General features: G+C 40.7%; 1 long non-coding RNA gene across 1 annotated transcript in view; it reads left to right on the forward strand.

Annotated features, from left to right (window-relative positions):
• Positions 1-2,157: 2,157 nt before the first annotated feature.
• The window catches only part of LOC109503176, a 32,240-nt gene continuing 14,295 nt past the window's right edge, over positions 2,158-20,102 (forward strand). The window contains exon 1 of the long non-coding RNA XR_002162078.3: positions 2,158-2,497. This is a non-coding gene — a long non-coding RNA (uncharacterized LOC109503176). The remainder of the gene's footprint in view (positions 2,498-20,102) is intronic.

Consider the following 20,102-nt stretch of genomic DNA (forward strand, 5'->3'; position numbering starts at 1 on the left):
GAAAGGAAGGGAGGGAAAGGGGAGTGGGAAAAAGAAAGAAAAGAAATGACATTAAGAAATTCAGGAGTGGTGACAGGACTTTTGCAAACACTTCGTTTCTCGGAGCGAAATATTTTACTGAATATCGTTCTATGGTTTGATCCATACATTACAGAGTATTTGGACTAAGTAACATCAGATCTGGTGAACGGTACTTGATTTCCAAACGTCTAGGTGTCTGATGTTGAAACCACTTTCTTCAAACATTTGCCTAAAGTAACAGTAGCTAACATTTATTAAGCACGTGTGATATGCCAAGCATGGTTTTAAGTTCTTCATGTTCTTCCTTCAAGTGAATCACTTAAGGACCCTATGGGGTGGTTATTATCATCATTTCCATTTTATGGATGCTTTAAGCGCTGTCTTTGTGCATATGAAAGAACACCTGCCATTCAGAAACAGTCATCACTAAGTTTCTTTTAGTTTTGGAAGACCGAAGTTGTATTTCTGTCCTGCAGAGGCGATTCAAGGGAGGCCGGGAGCAAGAAATAAATGCGATCTTTTTTTCCCCAATCACTTCTAACATCTTTTCAAGCACTCTCATGATAAACTCCGTATCAGCGTATTACCTACAAACAGTTGCTACGGTCTAATGTTGGACAAAAGCTTTGAGCTTGAGAAGATAGATTATTCCTTCTGTTACTTGTCCCCTCTCCCGCCCTGACCAGCTCCATTTAGGAAGTTTGGGTGCACCCCTACCAACGTACGCATTTAAGTTTCGAACATTTAAGCATTTACTCCGGGAAAGGAAAATACTGGTTATCCTGAAAAGCTGCCTTGGCGTTTGCTCCCTTATGGTCTCAGTGAAGTGACCCTGGCCTCCCAAAGTGACTGAGCTCCGTGTAAAGTGGCACACGGGTCCAGTGGCTCTTTTCATGCTGTGAAAGGAAGCCTCTTAGCAATGCTTCCTTTATGCTCCCTCTTAATGCAGGAAACGTTTTGCAGATTTTATGGTATTCCCCACTGAGAAAAATGAAATGCTGCCTTTAGACAGCCCACATTTTAAATGATTGAATAGGTACTCAGCACATTGTAGTTGCTCAATAAAGACTTGTTGAAAGGAGTTAAGTTTTATTGATGGCTCGATTCCAAGAAAAACATCTGTGAGGATGATGCAAGTCCAAATCTAGGTGCTCCCTGTGTGGCATATTTAGGCCAGGTGTTGAGTAAAGGGACTTTAACCTGAAACACGAAAAAGAAGAAGGGGGGGGGACGCGTTTGCGAAGCAACCTCGATTATGGCGACGCCTTACCTTCCTACCACAGCTGTCCCTGTTCTATTTTCCTGAAAATACTAACTCCCTCCTACGGGTGACACATTTGAGACTTGGAACAGTACGAGTGCCATCTGCGAGATTAGCCAGTTCTTGCACGGGACAACCTTAGGCTCCAGGTGACCGCACCACACTGCCCCTCAGAGGAAAACTAGGCAACCCCTGAGTGCGGTCTCTGTGCCAGATCTATTTACCTCTATCTGAGTTGTCTCCCTCCCACAAGTCTTAACCACGCGCTGCGAGCACCGTGCACAGTGGAGAGCCGTGTGTGTGGTGTTCATTAAGAGAGAATGAAACCTAAAATAGCTCAGAGATGTATCTGCTTCCCCCAGGAAGGGTGAAATGACTCCCACAGACAGCAGAGCCTTAGGGTGCAGATGATGGAAACGGGTGGGAAGGGAGGAGGCGGCAGGAGACAGGGGTCTCGGTGGGTGGGGTGGCTGTTTACTGAAGCTCCCGCCTCACTCCATCAGCTTGGTGACTCACCCGTGCCAGAGACAATTACGCCTCCTTCCCCGAGAGTTCCCTTGGATGCATTGGCTCATTGTGTTGCTCACATTCGTAAGCTTTTTGGGGGGGGCGGGGGATGAGTACCCTTGAAGGTCAGATAAATTTTGGTTAACAAGGGATTCGTCTTGCACAATTCTTACAATGCAAATGAAGCTTGACTTCCAAGCCCTATGTGGGCCAGACTGGCTGGGTTTAGCATGGAACTCAGCCATGCAAGAGCTTTATAGTGCGTGCATTAATACCCAGATTGTTTGCGGCTCAGCAAAGGAATAATCCCAGACTCTGCCTCCAAATATACATACACCTGATTTCTTTCTTTTCCAGATTATGTTGGGCCTCCATTTAGGAGATGAGGTAGGAACCCTGAAATCTAGGGACTCAGCCGGTGTCTGCAAATAAGAAACATTGAAAATGAGGTCCAGCGTTTTTTGAAAACGTATCAAATCTGTTTTGGATATCCAAATCAATGCAGCAGAAGTCACTCATTGATTTACGCAACTCTGGAAACTTGCAGAGTGAAGAACACATACGTTAATTATTACATTTCCTCATGGCAAACCTCCGCTGGGAACAGGAATTTAACATCTCACTGCCACAGGAATACAGACCCAAATTCCAGGAACTGGGACCCGTATTCCAGGACCCCAAGAAATGACATCAGCCTGAAGAGCCGAGGTGAGTCTAGAGACACTTTAGCCATTGGCCCTCCTTTGGCTTCCCTTTGTTGTTATAGCAACAAAACTCTTTCAAGGGCAAACACTTCTGCAGGTGAAATAACTCCGCCATGAAAACACTGCAATCACAAGCCTCACATATCTGGGCTCTGAGTAAGCGAGTGGAGCACCACAGAATACTCACAGTTAGTCCATGACTGGGACTTAAACTGAAGCCTTATATCAGGACAGCTTTGAATCTCTTTTCAAAGAATAGATGTTAGGGGTGTCATTTATCTGCCAATCGTACCAGCCTGGGTCACTCTGGCCACTGGTAGCCAAGAAGGAAGTCGCAGTGGAAGCCCCAGGGCCAAGGGTGCTGGGGAAAAATGATCTGATTAATCCGGGTAAAATAATGCTCATTCATTTTTCTTCGGCAGAATATACATACGGAGCACCCACTAATACAAGGTGTAAGTCCAGTCACTTCAGCACGTCGACTTGGACATATATTTTACTCTCACTGGATATAATATATACCCATAAATACTCCTAATGAATGGCAGAAAGTAATACATTTCATAAAAGTGTAATAACAAATGTGCTACGTCAGCTCAAAGGAGGCTAGAATCGCTCCCAATATGGGAAGCCTGGTAAAGTTTTTAAGCCAGAATTAAAGAAATGTAGGACATGTCAAGGCCCAGGGCATTCCAGACAAAGGGGACATTATATGAACGAATTTATTATATTATAAAACAAAATTAACAAGTGTGTAAAACTGCGAAAGTATAAAACGGGCATATGACGCTATCTGCTTGGCTAAAGAGATACAGAGAGGAATCAAGATAAAATTTATGTCAGGAAAATTGTTTAGAATTCCTTCTTCAGGTAATTATTAGCGAAGGTTTTATATATCTACTTGCCAAACAAGGAAGTTACACAGGGACTGTGTTTAGGATTAATACAGCAGATGAGTATATGTCCCATTGGTGAGGAGACCGTTGCTATAGTTTAAGTTAGAGGTACTAGGGTCATAACAGGCTTCATGGTCCTAGGCAAAAGGAAGAGACAAGGACACCAAGCATTTGGGGCGACTTCCCAGAGAAACTGGTGGCACCATTAACAGAATTGAGAAATCAGAAAGAGAAGCTTTGCAGGGAAAATGAATGAGCTCAGCCTCAGATAATGCCTTAGAGATCACAATTCGGATAATCTAGCTCCAACAGGAGTTCGAAATCCAATCTTGAAACCCAGGAGAGAGACCAAGATGGTAAATATAGATTCGAGAGTCATCCGCTGCCTAGATGCAATCGCTGAAACTGACAGATTAGATGAGAGTTTACAGGAGTGATTGCTCAGGGAAAAAGGCAAGTCAAGGACAAAGACCCTAATGTCTTTCTTTTCGGAGTGAAGATGTTGGATTTCTAAACAGTCACTGCTTCACCAACTGCAGTTTTTTGTCTTTTTGTTTTTGTTTTTCCCCAAAGATATTAGGGTTTGTAGCATCCTAAGGGCAGGAGTTCTCAGTAGTTGCTTAGCAGTAGTTAGCATTTTATTCTAGAGACTGGAGCTTCTAGTGTCGCCCCAGTGTGGTTGTGTATGGCAGTGGTGATGGGGCTGATGGTGGTGCGTGCATGTATTTCGGGGCGTGGGATGTAATAGCCAGATTTATTTATCAGAAAACCATTAAACGTGTATAGAAATGTATACCATGTTTGCCGCAGTCGTCACAGTATTACTAAAAGCATTAACAACTAAGTACAGTGCCTTAGCATTTACCCTCACAACAACTTTTTGAGGTGGGAATTATTGCCACCTACGTTTGATAGATGAGGATGTGAGTCTCGGCGTAGTTTAGCATCTCTCCCCACATCACAGAATTATTAAGTAGCGGGGAAAAATTCTAATGACTGACTCTAAAACTCAGATCTTAATCATTATGTTTTTCCTGCCTTAGGGTTATTTCTGAAATCAGTGGTAAATCATGGTCTACTAATTTATCTTAATATCATTATTTATTCATTTATACCTTGCTTGATTCAATTTCATTTTTAAATAAGTATGCAGTAAAATCGACTCTGTTAGTGTACAGATCTGTGAATTTTAACACACGTGTAAGCTCGTGTAACACCATGATCAAGATACGTACCAGTCCGATCACCCCAAAAGCTCCATGGCGCCCTCTCTTTGTAGGTCAACACTCTAACCCCTGGCAACCACTGATCTGGTCTCCATAATTGTGGCTTTCTTTTTTTTTTTTTTTTTTTGAGAGTCTCTAATCAAAATGGAATCATAAGGTATGTAATCTTTTGAGACTGGCTTCTTTCACTCAACATAACATCTTTGAGATTCAGCCAGTGTGTTACATATGTCACTAGTTTGTCAAGTGGTTTTCCGTTATGTGGAATCCAGTTAGTTGATCTGCTTACCAGTGGATGGACATTTGGATGTTTTCTCAGGTTTTCACGATTGGGACCAGAACTGCTATAAACGTTCTTGAACATGTTATTATGGGAACTTAAGTTTTCATTTCTCTAGGGTAAACACCCAGGAGTGGAATTACTGGGTCACGGTGTAAATTTCCTTATATTATTATTTTTTTAAAAAAGTGTCTGATTGGGGCGCCTGGGTGGCTCGGTCGGTTAAGCGTCCGACTTCGGCTCAGGTCATGGTCTCATGGTCCGTGAGTTCGAGCCCCGCGTCGGGCTCTGTGCTGACCGCTCAGAGCCTGGAGCCTGTTTCGGATTCTGTGTCTCCCTCTCTCTCTGCCCCTCCCCTGTTCATGCTCTGTCTCTCCCTGTCTCAAAAATAAATAAACGTTAAAAAATTTTTTTTTTAAAAAGCGTCTGATTTAAGAGCAACCTGTTGTAACAGCTACAGCAAGCCGTCTTAGTTTTCTGTGAAGGAATTCTTCGAAATACGCTGCAAGACAAGAGAAAAGTGTCACACTACTATAATTCCTGGGGCAGATAAAGTCCAGCAAAGAGTCACCTGAATCTCCAGAAGTTTGTGGAACTTCTGGCACATCTTCCACAACCTAGTAAGAAAGGCAACTGAGGCCCTAATGCACTGTGACTTGTCTATAGTGAGTTTTGGCATGACTGAGGCCAAAACTAGGTTCCTTACCTCCCAGGTCATAGGAAAGAGGCATTCTGGAAAAGAAAACCAAACTCTTAGCGAAAGCCACAGCCCTGACGAGAGTACAGCTAACAACAGCCCTTGGCATGTTTTAAAGATGAAGATATATATGCTCTGTTTGGGACTTCAAGGATTTTTCCAATGGCATACATGAGTATGTTTATTGAAAATTGCTCTATTCCAATGGTCTGAAGTTATAAACACTAATTTAAAGTCTTCTATAAATATTTAAATATGAATGATATCCTTCTGTAAATACAACATCATATAAAGAAGCTGTGAAGAGTTGGTTCCATTCGAGGTATTTTGAGGTCATTATATGTAAAACAAATGTTTAATGCTAACAAAATACCCCACTATGTTCATAACTTGCCTCAAGTTACACTAAACAACCTGAAGTATAATAGCTTATGATGTCTGTATGTTTAAGAGCAATGTTCATCTGTTATACATAGAGGAATTATTATAACATACTTGCCCATTGGTAGAATTCTTCATGAAATGCTTTAAGGTCTGCTGACTTTGGCAGTTAAAAAATACTAAAAATTCTAGTATTTTCCCACACAAAAAAAGAGAAACATAAAGAAATGCAGTGCTTGATAAAGGCATATTACAAGTTCAAGTATACCTCAAATATAATTTCAGTGAAAAGAAATGCTCGTCCCGGAAGTGCAAATTTAGTGGGAGAAGAGATGGCAGAAAAGGGTAAAAATGATGAGACCGCCACCCACTTTACCTGAAAGACTGTTGATCTCATTACACAGAAAGTCACCGTGCACTTCTAGTTTCCAGTTGTGCATGTAAGGAGCTTAGACATCACCGCTCCGTCCTAACAATAAATAAAGAGTGGAACAGACACAAAATCAACAATTGTTCTTGGATCCATAAGAGAAGGGAGGACACAGGCCGAACTGCTGTCTTCAAGATTTAGAAAGCCAGAGGAGGAATACAGGAGACACGGCTTCCTGGAGGCAAGACCCAGGAGGAGCGGAATCAGCCTCGGGAACCAACCAGCTCCGGGATGGAAAACCCGAGCTATAAATGATAAACTGATGGAAGTTCAGTGGGGAAAACTCTGAGAGTTAGAAGCTCCAGGGGGACCCCGTCACAGCCCCACCCCCGCTCCCATTTTATGAGACTTAATTCCAGAAAACAACTGTGGCTAAGAGACCACCACAGATGTGGGACCTCTGAGAATCTCCTATGCTTTCATGGTGTGGGCCAGGATCCTAATTGCTGCCTAGCTCTTGATTGTAAAGGCGACAGTTTAATTCTGGGGCAAAGACAGAGAACGTGCCACGTGGATGATTTCTTTTATAATAAATACAAATAACTAATTGCTTTAAAAAAAAAAGAGGAGGAGAATAATGAAAGTGCCCCTTGGAGAAAAGGGTAGACAAGATTCTGGGTGACAAGTAGAGAACCTGATGAGGAGGAGAGGAAAGGTGGTACCCAGAGCACAAAATGGTTCCCGGGAGAAAATTCAGGTCCCTATCATCTCTCGGATGACAACGGGCAATCTCAGTGTTTCTTGAGAAACTAGTTCCTTGCAGATTTTTAAATATTCATGGGCAATCTATTGACTGAATGCTTCATGTTGTTTTATTGCAAATGAAATGCATGTTTTTAATGGCTTGAAGGACCCCTCTCTAGATTCCAAGATCTTATTCAGGTCCCGGGAAACTAGTCCACTGGGGACAAAGGTCTGCTCAGCCTGGTCACCTGTGACCTATCTTTCTGGTGACCTCTGTCTATAGCTTACTTTGGCAGGCAGAGTGTGGAAATATTTGAGGGCAGGGAAGTGGAGAGGAAGTGAAGCAAGAGGAAGATGGGACTCCGTGAACTGGAGTGGTTTCATCTCCGTTCACAAACTAGCTGCTTTCCTAATATCATCCCCATGGTGCTCCAGCTGTTGAAGGACCCCATTTTTGGATAGAGATCAGGTCATCATCACGTGGCTGAGGTCTAGAGTGAAGAAGGCTTACTCAAGGAGAGAAAGTATGAAGACCAGTTGAGTCAGCCGAGAATGGAGGTATGAAAGAGCATTGAACGCCAGCAGAACTCGAAGTTCACAAGTCTCAAGGGATCAGAGTAAAAATTCGGGATTCCAGAGCAAATAGACGCATTCGCTGAGAGCTAATTGCAGATGCTAGTATTAATATCATTTTGAATAAAACTAGGCTGGTTGACTACCTGTGATTTTTTTTTTTCTCCCAGCTTGCCTCAATGATAACATTCTTTTTAAGCCAGATATTGCAGGGATGGATCCCTGGTTTTAATTCCCTGATTAACCGAGGGTTAACTCATGTTAATACCATTGGGCAAATTTCTATCTATGGGCTCGGAGAGCTAGAAATGGCAAGTTGTGGAACAAATCGTTCTCGCTACCCTCTGGAAACACTGCCATAGAGATCTAAGCAGTCAGTGTGAAAGTGTAGGTTCTTTTCGATTACTGTGCTTTCAGACCAGACGTACTAACTGGAGAAGTATCTGCCATGTGACTCTCACTCTTCTCAAGGGCCTTATTTCTCACTGCTGGAGGGAGTTTACTGGCCTTAAGAGATACACTGCCTCGCTCACAGTGGAACACACGTGAAAACAGCCAAACATACACATTACCGTCCATTTATCCTACACACACATACCAGTGTGAGAAGGGTAAGTACAGTTGTACTTAGAACCAGATGTAACCTTTACGAATGCTGTTTCACAATAGACAATTACATTGTTCATCCTTGGAACTGAGCTGAATACGGAAAGAGTATTTTACAATCTGTTATCCCTGTCAATTTTTCCAGATCCTCTCTAAACGAGGGCGTAAAACCCAAACTCCCACATTTCTAGACGCCACCTTTTAATTTTTCTCAAAGAAATCATGACGTGCCAATCATAGGAAAGAAAGTTCTGGCATAAGAATCCCAGCCTCAACCCTCGAATACCAAGTGTTTCTTTTTTTCAAGATAGTCCTTCATCATTTTCCAAATAAATACACATTTTCATAGTAACAGCCATCATATAGTTTACTTCTTCCCCACATTACCTCCTAATCTTCTCTGTTTTCAGAGATGATTAGTTTAGTTTTCTAACTAAAAACCTTAGTTTTCTAACTGAAAACCTTAGTTTTCAGACTGATGATTTTAACAACTACTAATTAATAGTTTAAAACTTACAATATCTGCCTACCTGATTGAAGACAAAGACTATATGGTGTTTATTTACAGAGAGAGAATAAATACAACTGTAATCTAGCTATGGACGTCCATTGCTAAGAGCACATTGAAACAACAGATTTTGGGCTATATCACTTTAAAGAAGGCTACATTCTTGATTTGACAGCCCAAGCAGTTTGATTTTCTTTTTTAATGTTTATTTATTTTTGAGAGAGAGAGAGAGACCCAAAGTGTGAGCAGGGAAGGGTCAGAGAGAGAGAGAGAGAGAGAGAGAGAGAGAGAGGATCTGAAGCAGGCTCCAGGATCTGAGCTGTCAGCACAGAGCCCGATGCAGGGCTCGAACTCACAGACTGTGAGATCATGACCTGAGCCGAAGTTGGACACCCGACTGACTGAGCCACCCAGGCGTCCCAACAGCCCAGGTAGTTTAAAATTGGTTTTGTTTTTTGCCATGCTCGATCTGAAATTTAGGGATACCTTTCTAGCAGATAGTAAGAATGTTAGATAGGTCTAAATGGATGTGAAAACCCACCATACATGATCATTCATATTGTTACATGTAAGAAGGAAAACGTACCTAAATATGTTTGTGGTTCACCCATCACTAATCTCCTTAACACTGAGTGGCGAGACTCTCAGGAGTGCCCCGAGGAATGTTTTGAGAATCAGTAGGCCTTTGTACTTGATTCTTCAGCTAACTCTTTGGGTCGATGACAGCTGCTCTTGCAATTAGCCCTTCCCTTGACCTCATGGTCAACCACAATAGCCTTGGAGATTTCAGGAAGGGAAACTATTACTTTTAAGGTATCTGGACAAGACCTGCATGTGTGCAAATTAATAGGGGAACTGTTTTCTGTGCTTTATTCTCCTTCTTCTCTTCTGGTTACAAATTGTCCCCATCCATATGTGACAGGCACATCTGGTTACCTACTCTAATGGGTGAAGAAATGGATCTAACAGGAAGGGGAAGCCATATAATACTCCCCAGGAATGTGTAAAAGAGGATTCCTCAGCCTTTTTCTGAAAACAGGAGTCTTAAGGGGACATCCTGGGCTGAACGATAAGTTATTTGCTCAACTTACCCCTCTTAGTTCAGAGGTAGAAATATGTAAAATATGATGATACTTAGTAGGCTGAGTACCAACAGTATAACAATACAAGAAACACAGTTTTAACAGATTGCAATGATAGGTTTGTTATGAGCTAAACTTCCTTCCCTCTCCTTATCATCCTCGAATCTTCCCATCTCTGGATGGGGCCCGGGGGGGTGGGGGGGTGGCGGTGAAGTGTCGCCGGCCATAAGCATCCACTCTCTTCAAGTCTCTGTCGGCTGAGCCCTGAAGCTAGACTGTGATTCAAAATCTAGTTAGGAGTCATTTTGTGGGTAGTAAACAAGGCCAGCTCTTTTTATGCTTCATGCTGCCCTTCGATTTCGGGCAGGTAGAGTTGTCTACAAGCCGAGAGGAACAGAGTTGAATTGGAGAAAGTCAGTCGTTCAACAACCCATGTCTGCAGAAGCCTGCTATATGAGAAACCTAAGGGTGAGGAACAGAGTTAGGACAATAAGAAAAAAATGGCTGGGGAGGGAGGTACTAGGAGTGGTGGTGCTGGGGGCTGCGGGAGACAGAGGAGGACGGACAGATTGATAGCAGAACTGCAGCGCACGTGAGCGGTGAGCTCTCTCAGCAGAGCTGACACAGGAAGCAATGATGGCGGAAGCTGAGGACTAGATCAGAATACCATACCACAGCAAGGCGTGTTTTGAAGCCCTTTCAATTGGTGACATGTACCAACTTGCCTAAACAGGGCCAGGAGAACAGGAGTGACCGAACCGAACAATAGTCTCAAAGGAAGTGGAAGAATGAATTCTCATTATGTTTTTACAGGTCTACGGAAACGACATTCCTGAAATGCTGCTCACTCTATTCCTTAGTCACACCCCCAGAATCTTTCATAATGAAGAGAGATACACTACTACCTTTGCCAAGTATATATTGTGTATTATGACAACTCTGCCTAAATTACTTTTCAGAAAAAGATGGAAATATAAATTGATAAACACCGGGAAAGGCGATTTGATAGAATACGGGTATTTTTATGTAGTAGTAGCCAAATAGCCCCATAACATGTTATAATCAAATGATCATGACAAAAATCATCTTTTGAATTATAGTTTTTTTAAATTTTTGTTTTTTTTCAACGTTTCTTTATTTTTGGGACAGAGAGAGACAGAGCATGAATGGGGGAAGGGCAGAGAGAGAGGGAGACACAGAATTGGAAACAGGCTCCAGGCTCTGAGCCATCAGCCCAGAGCCTGATGCGGGGCTCGAACTCCCCGACCGCGAGATCGTGACCTGGCTGAAGTCGGACGCCTAACCGACTGCGCCACCCAGGCGCCCCTGAATTATAGTTTTTTTAATGTTTTTTTAATTTATTTTTGAGGGAGAGAGAGAGAGTCAGAGTGGGAGTTGGGGAGGGGCAGAGAGAGAGGGAGACGCAGAATCCGAGCTGAGCTCCAACTCATGAACCTTGAGATCATGCCCTGAGCTGAAAGGTCAGACAGACGCTTAACCGACTGAGCCACCCAGGCGTCCCTGGAATTATCGCTTCAATCGACTTTTGCCTGGTAGAGTTGCCACACTGTGTGTAACAATTCTTTCAAATGTAGAAAATGCTTTTCAAACTTACCCTCTAAGCTTCCCTTAGTGCCAAAGACACACATAGAAACCAACGCCATAAAGAATATCAACTAAGTACTTATATGACAATGTAAGGTGACAGTGGGAGCTACGATATTACACGGGAAGCATTCCATAAGTATTTGTCAAGTTAAATAAAAAATAAACTGGGTTGCAGCAAGTCTTTAAATCGCACAAACTGCTGTCACATAAATGAAATAGTTTAAGGTAGCTCTAAAGGGGGAAGTGCCCTCCTGCCAGGGGTACGACAAGGAGACCCAGGTACAGACAAGGAGTAAGTCATTAAGGACAGTGGTCATTCCAGGAATTCTTGATGAAATTAGCATTTTAAAATATTTCCAGTAGAATTAAAATCTAAATCCTCCTGTGAAACATCACTTGGCAATAGGGTCTTCACCCATGGAGGTCAGAGAGCGGTTCTCCAGAAGACAGGAAGAATAGATCACTCTTTTATCTCAAGTCTCTTATGCACACTGCCAAGCCTTTGGTGTCTACTTTTACTTAAGCTGCATCAGAGCGGTGCCTGAGAGATTTTGGATTAGCCTAACATTGCTGCTTTGACTGTATTAATCATATTAAACCTATAAGTACATGGATTATTCAAATCGGTGTCCTTGAATGAGCTAAAGATCTTTTAACAGGTAACTTCTAAGTGCCAAGAAATTTGACTTAATTAATGCTAATGGCATTGATCTTTAATGAGAACTTTCCTGTAAGAAAGTTAATTGTTATTATGTTTTTTTAAAGGTAGAGCTATAATATGTACTCCAAGCGGTTCTTGCCCGGGGTCAATTTTGCCCCCTGACCCCAGGGATCACCTAACAATGTCTGGAGACATTTGAGGTTGGTCACAACGGAAGGGAAGGGTGCTTCGGGCATCGGACGGGTAGAGGCTAGAGATGCTATCAGACATAATGCACATAACAGTTCAATCTCACACCACAAGGTATGTCCAAAGTATGTTAGTGCCACTGTTGGGAAACCCTGGGGTACAAGTACAAAGATAAATTATCATGCAATTTGAGAGAGAGCACACAAACAGCTAAAGACACTTTGAAATTTTGATTCATGGTCATGAAAAATTCTGAAATAATGCATTTCTTCTGTGCCTAAACTACTTCCTAATAATAAATTAGACTTCTTCTGACGCTGCATTAACTGTTTAAAGCCACTAGGGAGCTATTCAGTATGTTAGTACTTTGGTGTATTAAATACAGCCCTGGGGTATTTAAAACGTTAATGGAACTTTCAAAAGTACCTAATTTACAACTGAGCATTAAGAGAACCAACACATGTGAAAAAGACATAAATGCGCTCAAAAAGAAACACATAAACAAGCTTAAAAGTTCAGAGGACACAAAGTGATCTGAGTTAGGGGTGTGTGTATGTGTGTGGAAGGGAGGGGGTTCATTAGTTAGGAATGGCCAGACGTGAGTTTTGACCTGGGTTTAAAGAAAAAGAAAACTGTGGGTTAGTTGAGAGAATATTCTAACAATTCAGTAGCCCTTGTTAATGTGAAACAGAAAGTGGTTAATTGCTAATTCAATTTCCGGAGGGTTTCCAACAAACAGGAGTTGAAGAAAGTGATTAGTATCTACTGAGTGAAAACTATTTAAAATTAATTCATCTTTTGATGAATTTTAAGTGGGTTTTTATGATAATGCTCATAATGTTCTGGGTACCTAGAATATGGTTGATGACTTTATTGAGGTAAATCTGCTAATTAAAGAAAAAATAACTTGTCATATGTCACAAATTGAACACACTAGTCATGAGGGGGAAAAAAGTTGATTCAGATCTATGTTGGTATTCTTCACTGAAAATAATTGACAAGTTTTATAGGTGGTCCCTATAACCATGGGGTTTTAAATACAACCGTCTCTGCTTTCCACAAATGTTTCTGGATAAGAGAAGAGACAGCTCTGCTAGATCCTTTCTCTTCCTTGAATATCCAGCAGAGCACTTTCTGCACAAGCAAAGAGACATAGGAAACGGTATCAGAGAAGTTTGTGAAAACTAGGAGATGCACCACTGATAAAATAATATAGTTAAGAGCAGATTTTTTTTTCTTCTCTAAATATGCTTTACACATTAACTTTGGGAGACATGATATTTCAACTTTTGGGAGACCTTGAGGAACGCAAATAATTTCATAACTGAATGATTATTAGGGTAAGTTAAGAATGGTGGAATATTATGTCCTCCTCTGTCAAGGCCGTGCTAATTTTTGGCCTCGTTGGTGACTAGCAACCTAAAGAGAACATAATTAATATTATAGCTATGAATAGACGTATGATAGTTAATCTTACATGTCAACTTAGTTGGTTATGGCACCTGGGTAGCCTGTTAAACATTAGTCTAGATGCTTCTGTGTATTTTTAAGTTGAGATTAAAATTGGAATCAGTATACTTTGAGTAAAAAAGATTATTCTCTATAATGTGGATGGGCCTCACCTAATCAGTTGAAGGCCTCAATACAGAAAGACCTTCCCAACAGAAAGAGGAAATTCTAGCAGCAGACTGTTCCAGACTCACTCAAAGTGCAACTCTTCCCTGGCCTTTTCTACCCGGCAGATTTGGACTTGCCCCCATCTCCACAACCATGGGAGTCAATTTTTAAAAACAGATCTTTCTCTCTTGATAGAGAGGGAGATCATATATATCATATCTGTATCTACCCATCTATTTATCTATAAATATACAGGAGATAGTATTCTCTATTCACATATGTGATAGTAATTGTATACATATGGAAGAGTAATTATATACATGTGTGGTGGTAATTATGTATCACGCGTATATCCTATTTGTTTTGTATTTCTGGAGAACCCTCACTCATACAAGATTGCAGATCTAGAATGCAGGGCATGTATATTCTCCATTCTTTCACACACTCCTCCCTTCCACAAATATTTGGTAAACCTTTCCCTGAACCAGATACTGCGGTAGTGTCTGGGGATATGACACTGAGCAAAATCAGACATCCCTGCTCTTATAGGGCTAAAGTGCATATACAAATCTATCTAAAAGTAGACTGTGAGGCAAGAAGAAATACTGGAAATAAGAAGGGATATTTCATAATTGCTAGAGGTAAACTGGGACGTTTGGAATATATTACAGGCCTAATATGAATATACCAGATGCCAGAGCTTCTAAATACGTAAATGGAACTGATAGAACGAAAAAGGTAAGTAGAGGAATATACAAAAATGGTGAAAATCTTCAACACACCATAACTGGGAGATATAAAATGAGTAAGGATATCGAAGACCTGAGTAATTAACAAGGATCAGAAAATTATAAAAGTTGACCTAATTCTTATATATGTGATTAAAGTTTTCTTTTCATGAGTGCATGGGGTGTTTATAAAAATTAACCATAGTGTTGATCATAAATAAAGCCTCAAATTTTTTTTTTCAAAACTTGAACTAATTTAGGGTATATTTTCCCAGAAGTTTGAAAGTAAGCTAGAACCAAGTAATTAGAAATTCCATCAACAGCCTGAGCATTAAACAGAACATTAAACAATAAATTTCACATTAATACATAAGTTAAAGGAGAAAAGAAAATGACAATAAGAAAATATTGTTAAATGAGTGGTACAGAATGTCTAGAATATAGCTAACTAAAGCAATTCTTAGGGGGAAAACGTATACTTGAAGTACATATTAGATAAGAAAACTAAAATAAATGATTAAGTTTCCATTTCAAGATGTTACCACAAAAATTAAGCAAATTAAGTAGCAAATTAAAGTAAGTGGAAGAAAATAAATTACAAATAATAAACCTAGAAATAAAAACTTTTTGTATGTAGCATAGAAAATTCAAACAAAGAAAAAGCTTGCTAGATCTAAATATAGCATCTTTCCCATTAATCCTCAAATCTATCTCCTGGTCAATCTCAGTTTCCAGAGGAACTAACTTGACCATAAAGCCTTTCCTCTCTTTTTGAACTGATGTCATCAGCCAGATGTCAGCTCAGCATAACATCTGTGTGGCATCTCGAATCACCTGCAAATCGGATAGTAGAGAGAGGCAAGACATACGATGAACATCACAAGTGTCCTAAAAAAATGGTATAACTTACTTTGTTTCCGGCTTTCTTACTGGCCTAGGCCTAACCAACAAAATGTTCTCAAGGATCAGTATGACCGACCTTAGATAGCTAGGTGATGTATTATCTTAATTGATTAATTCTTTGTTTTACTTTTCCTGACTGTCTCTCCAAGATAAAACCAGATATTTTAGCAATTGTATAGACTCTACCTTTGATGGCCAGTAAATGGTTGAAGACAAATTTATTGCCTAAACTATTTTAATGGGTTAATGTATCCTGCCATTCGCCCTCTCACACTTGTGCTGGTTTATTTACTATCTGGGCCGTAGTCAGGGATAAATTGCAGAATACATAGCTCATTTTGGGAACTCCTAGCCAAGGGAGAAGTTTGTACAAAGCAGTGAAACCCAGGGTCTCAGAACCCTTCTAAGAAATGGGCATAGTTTTATCTTGATAAAATGCAAGCCGCTTGGAAGTTTGCATTGCAAATGAGCCAGATAGCCAGATGCAAGGCACAAGTCTGATTTCGACGTGATGAACACAAGAGGGCATCTGATTTCATAAGAATAGCCCCATGGGTACAAAATGAGGGGACACAAACACTTTGCTTCTGGTAACTGGTCGCTGCAAATCATTGTCTGGACTTAACTGGTCTTGTCACAGAGGAACCGATCTTTTGGGTAAAGCTAACTCATGTGATCATTTCTATTAAACATGCTTATATAAAAAATAAGTGTAACTATAAGTCCAGTTAAGACATGTAGTTCTGCTGGAATTAAAGATATTTATTCTGCTACTAAATACAACAGGAGATGTGATTATTAGTGCAGGGCTACATTGGAGCTTCTACATCTGGCTATGAAACTCTTATTAGAGGGTCCTGGTGCCAGATGACAAATCTCACAGCTGGAAAGATTGGAAAGTGCTGTGAATGTTCGGGAAAGAAAAATTGGGGGCTCAAGGTTCAGAAGAAGTAAGATAATTGAGAAAAGGGCAAAAAAGACTACATGGTCATTTTAATTGTTTAATTTATTGAACCAACCCAGGGAAAGAGTACAGTAGGCAATCAAAGAAATGACATGTGAGAAAGAAAATAAGAAAATATAAGACGGTTGTCTTCATCAAAGGTTTGAATTTGAAGGTCTTAGAAGGAAGTTATCGACACCTGGTAACATACTCTTGATCTGGGGGTATTTGGTACAACTCTCAACTTTTAGACTGAAACTATTTTGAGGAATATGAACACATTTAACACAGATCTAGCCTCAGAGCTAGATTTCCAGTGAGAATGGATATCTGCGTGGTAAGATCTGTGGCACATTTATTCTGGGAAGTATGGGTTCATGGAAAGCATTCTCTGGAGTCGGAGAAATTGCAAAAGTACACAAAAATGGCCCTTTCCAATGGCTTCAATCTGTGGCCTTTTCTGTATATCTAATTTCCTGGTTGCATATCATGAAGGAGTATGTCCAGTTGTGTCACTTAAGAGTAGCGGTTTATACCTGTTAGGCATAAGGCTGTGTATGTGATAATCATTATTTATAATACCTCACAGAATCAGAATAAAACAAGGTTGACTTTGATAAGAAGTCCTTAGATTGTCACTGCTATTAGAAACAAATGCCGATTTACTATACACAGCCCTTAAATTCTTTTCTTCTCATTTTCCTTTTAAAATTTTTAAAAATGTTTCTTTATTTTTGAGCGAGAGAGAGGGAAAGTGAAAGAGAGCATGAGCAGGGGAGGGGCGGAGAGAGAGGGAGACACAGAATCCGAAGCAGGCTCGGGGCTCTGAGCCGTCAGCCCAGAGCCCGACGTGGGGCTCGAACACACGAACCCTAAGATCGTGACCTGAGCTCAAGTCAGGCGCTCAGCCGACTGAGCCACCAGTTGCCCCTTTCCTTCCCAGTTTCGCGTGGGAACCGGAACTCATCTTTCCGGAAGTTTGCCTTTGGTATGAATTTCATTCCAAACGATCCAGCCAATAACTTACATGGTTGTTTCACTGTCACATGCCATGTCCATCCCAACCCTCGAATCAGTGGGTGATCAGTGCCTTCACCTCCCACCAGATCCGAGAACCAGTCTTCCATCTCCTTGACTTTTATTTTGTCACCTACCATCCATTCCCGTTTCCAATCTCTCTAACAATCAGCGACCGTGACTGGAAACATCTGACTCTGACTAACTTAATCCAGGGAAGAATATATTGGCTAGTCATAGCATCAGCAGGTATCAGGACAACACAGTTCTAAAAACTGGTGGAAACAAAAGGTCACCAGAAACGCTGCAGAGACCATTAAAGAGGGTTAAATGGGTTAAAGAGGCCCTGGCTATTGCTCCAGAATAATGCTCACACACACCGACTAATATCGTCACTGCCACCGTCATGACCTGATGCTGGCCACCACTGCTAATGCCACTGCCACGGCCACAAAACTGCTGGGTATAGAACAAGGGGTTTTCTGACCCTGCATCTCTGTATCACAACATCTAAACTCAAAGTTTAGGATGGGAGCACTGGGGTGGTCAAGCATAGACTTTTCATTTGTGTTCTAGATGCCAGGGATCTGGGACAGTTGGAGACACAATAGAATATCTCACAAATGCCAGGCAAGTTTTAGATCCTGGCAGAAAAAAAAAAAAAGATGACAAATTTCTACTATGGAAACTATAACATGATTTCCTGCTAGATTAGTTGGTAGGAAATCAATTGGTATATAGATATATACATACATACACGTATACATACATACATACATACATACATACACACATACATACATACAAAGAACAAAGATCTCTCAGGCTTTGAGAGAGGAGCCCTTCCTTTATCTGGCTTAAATCTTTCATGCCTCTTGTCTCTTTTATATGTTTACTATGACATCTAGTCCTAACCGTCGTGTAAGGTCCATAGGAAAGAGAAAATATCTTCTAAGTCTAGCATCCTCTACAACTTTAAACAGAAGATGTTGTACAGAATATGTCCCTGATAAGTAACTATTGATTTATCAATCCTTTCTGTCAATATCTCCTTGAGCACTAATTGATTCAAGAGCAAGAAGAAAGGCTGGGATGTCAGAAGTAACCCACAGGTGGGGAGGAAATTATGGCTCTCAAGCCATGGGCAAGTTCAAAGAGGGTGGCATTGAATCCAGTAGGTATTAAAAAAGACTCATGGATTTCTTTCTTTGAAATCCAAGGAAAACATCATTAGAAATCATAACCACTTAAGATTAAGAATTGAATCGACATGTTTCATTTCTTTAAAAGCATACTCAATGGAATTATGATATCTACTAATTATAATACTATATTTAACTATCCTAATAACATGAAGTTTTTTTCCTCTTTCCAAAAGCACAAGTAAAGGAAAAATATGCTATTTTATCCCAGGCCAGAACCAGAGTCACCTGCTTTTAGATATGTACAAATTTAACTTGTAAATCTAGACTAAAATAATCTTGTAGAATATCTCGTACTGGCTTATTTCATGGCTTCCATTTGTATGCTTGTCATTTTGTACTATTAAGTATCATCCAACAAAATTGTACTGACACCAAATGATAAGTTTTACCCACACAACTAGGGTAAAACAATGGCAAAGTTATTTCCATGGCGAGCCCAATTGTACTTTTCAGGCAAATTCTGAGGAGGCAAATTCTTACAGAGAAATACATTGAACTCTTAAAAGCCCAAGAACATTTCTTAATTAAAATGTCATTGCTGAAAAATTCAATTATGCTTTAATGTTTACTCAGCTGGCTATATTGACATACAGAGATGTATTTCAACATGATGGCAATGTTGAATGGTCTACAATTTTTAATATGCAGGAGTTATTAGTGATTATGGAAAATAACCATGAGGCAGATCAGCAAAGGTCTAAGTAACCTAGGTCATGGGTAAAAACTATAAGTGAGAAAATGCAAAGACAAAGAACCAAACAACACAAAACCAACAAGGCAAAAAGGAAACATGGAGTCTTTAAATCATTTATCAAAAAGAAAACAAAATAGCTGATAGGAAGGCATATAAATAAGAATGATAATATTTGTACCTGTGAAAATAAATCTGTCCATGCGTACAAAGATGCTTGTAAGGCGAACCTGGGGGGTGACGGCGAGGTGTGCATGAGGAGGGAAGTGCAAAGCTGAAAACAACTGCTAAAACCACAGCAACCTTGTGTCTTCAGGGAGAACGTGGCTGGGTTGCTCACAGGGGAAGCGTGCCATGGACAGTGGACTTGGGGACGGTCTCATGGTCAGTTGTGGTAGAGATGATCTGGACCAGATATTCACGTGCTACTCCTGATCCCTGTGCTAGATCCCTGGAGGATCAGTGCACAGGGGAGTCTCTAAGGGAAAAGGACATACATTAGCTATCACCAGATAGCATTTTGTTCTCAAATCACATTAGGGCCTCCTACCCCTGAGAAGCTGAAATGAGCCTACTTAGCCACAAGGCTCTCCTGGCCTCTTTACTGCAAATCGTGGTCCACAGGCAGATTTCAGTGGTCTTTGTCATTGTTCCTTTTACCCAGGCCAACACCTGGACACTGTC

The sequence above is a fragment of the Felis catus genome, chromosome C1 (assembly GCF_018350175.1).
Source record: "Felis catus isolate Fca126 chromosome C1, F.catus_Fca126_mat1.0, whole genome shotgun sequence".
NCBI lineage: Eukaryota > Metazoa > Chordata > Mammalia > Carnivora > Felidae > Felis > Felis catus.